Here is a 2500-nt window from a genome sequence, read left to right as displayed (position 1 = left end):
GGCTCCCTGGAATTTCCTCATTCTGGTTCTTTTTCACTTTTTGTCTCTTTTGCGACATCTAGTGGGCAGGCTGCATTACTGCAACCGGGGACACCTCAAAACGCTTGGAACTGGGGAGCGGGCTCAATTTACAAACGTTTTGCGGGTCCTGGAAGTCAAAATTGTGACTTCTGAAAACGACTAAGTATCAAGGACTCATCGCGCGAATCGCTCTGGAACTGAAATCGGATGCGCGCACTGACATGCTCCCCTCTCTGGAAGTCTGACACAAGTTGAAAAATTTTCTAAGTCCCCAAAAATTTTTTTTTTCAACTTTTTTTCAATTTTCCCCCTGTGGGATATATATTTTACCCACACTTTTGGAGCCCTCCTGGGATGCCCTCTAACATACTAGAACCTCATTTTGTGGAAGTTTTCACAAAATTGTGAAATTTTCAAAAAGTCAGAAATTTTGCCAAAAACGACTAAGTATCCAGGACTCATCGCGCGAATCGCTCTGGAACTGAAATCGGATGCGCGCACTGACACGCTCCCCTGTCTGGAAGTCTGACAAAAGTTGAAAAATTTTCTAAGTCCCCAAAAATTTTTTTTTTCAACTTTTTTTCAATTTTCCCCCTGTGGGATATATATTTTACCCACACTTTTGGAGCCCTCCTGGGATGCCCTCTAACATACTAGAACCTCATTTTGTGGAAGTTTTCACAAAATTGTGAAATTTTCCAAAAAGTCAGAAATTTTGCAAAAACGACTAAGTATCAAGGACTCATCGCGCGAATCGCTCTGGAACTGAAATCGGATGCGCGCACTGACATGCTCCCCTCTCTGGAAGTCTGACACATGTGTGAAAATTTTCTAAGTCCCCAAAAATTTTTTTTTTCAACTTTTTTTCAATTTTCCCCCTGTGGGATATATATTTTACCCACACTTTTGGAGCCCTCCTGGGATGCCCTCTAACATACTAGAACCTCATTTTGTGGAAGTTTTCACAAAATTGTGAAATTTTCAAAAAGTCAGAAATTTTGCCAAAAACGACTAAGTATCAAGGACTCATCGCGCGAATCGCTCTGGAACTGAAATCGGATGCGCGCACTGACACGCTCCCCTGTCTGGAAGTCTGACAAAAGTTGAAAAATTTTCTAAGTCCCCAAAAATTTTTTTTTTCAACTTTTTTTCAATTTTCCCCCTGTGGGATATATATTTTACCCACACTTTTGGAGCCCTCCTGGGATGCCCTCTAACATACTAGAACCTCATTTTGTGGAAGTTTTCACAAAATTGTGAAATTTTCAAAAAGTCAGAAATTTTGCCAAAAACGACTAAGTATCAAGGACTCATCGCGCGAATCGCTCTGGAACTGAAATCGGATGCGCGCACTGACACGCTCCCCTGTCTGGAAGTCTGACAAAAGTTGAAAAATTTTCTAAGTCCCCAAAAATTTTTTTTTTCAACTTTTTTTCAATTTTCCCCCTGTGGGATATATATTTTACCCACACTTTTGGAGCCCTCCTGGGATGCCCTCTAACATACTAGAACCTCATTTTGTGGAAGTTTTCACAAAATTGTGAAATTTTCCAAAAAGTCAGAAATTTTGCAAAAACGACTAAGTATCAAGGACTCATCGCGCGAATCGCTCTGGAACTGAAATCGGATGCGCGCACTGACACGCTCCCCTGTCTGGAAGTCTGACAAAAGTTGAAAAATTTTCTAAGTCCCCAAAAATTTTTTTTTTCAACTTTTTTTCAATTTTCCCCCTGTGGGATATATATTTTACCCACACTTTTGGAGCCCTCCTGGGATGCCCTCTAACATACTAGAACCTCATTTTGTGGAAGTTTTCACAAAATTGTGAAATTTTCCAAAAAGTCAGAAATTTTGCAAAAACGACTAAGTATCAAGGACTCATCGCGCGAATCGCTCTGGAACTGAAATCGGATGCGCGCACTGACATGCTCCCCTCTCTGGAAGTCTGACACATGTGTGAAAATTTTCTAAGTCCCCAAAAATTTTTTTTTTCAACTTTTTTTCAATTTTCCCCCTGTGGGATATATATTTTACCCACACTTTTGGAGCCCTCCTGGGATGCCCTCTAACATACTAGAACCTCATTTTGTGGAAGTTTTCACAAAATTGTGAAATTTTCAAAAAGTCAGAAATTTTGCCAAAAACGACTAAGTATCAAGGACTCATCGCGCGAATCGCTCTGGAACTGAAATCGGATGCGCGCACTGACACGCTCCCCTGTCTGGAAGTCTGACACATGTGTGAAAATTTTCTAAGTCCCCAAAAATTTTTTTTTTCAACTTTTTTTCAATTTTCCCCCTGTGGGATATATATTTTACCCACACTTTTGGAGCCCTCCTGGGATGCCCTCTAACATACTAGAACCTCATTTTGTGGAAGTTTTCACAAAATTGTGAAATTTTCCAAAAAGTCAGAAATTTTGCAAAAACGACTAAGTATCAAGGACTCATCGCGCGAATCGCTCTGGAACTGAAATCGG

The sequence above is a fragment of the Phyllobates terribilis genome, unplaced genomic scaffold (genome assembly GCF_046119375.1).
Source record: "Phyllobates terribilis strain yellow unplaced genomic scaffold, ASM4611937v1 Scaffold_1792__1_contigs__length_210035, whole genome shotgun sequence".
In the NCBI taxonomy this organism is placed as follows: Eukaryota; Metazoa; Chordata; class Amphibia; order Anura; family Dendrobatidae; genus Phyllobates; species Phyllobates terribilis.
This window is presented reverse-complemented; position numbering follows the sequence as displayed.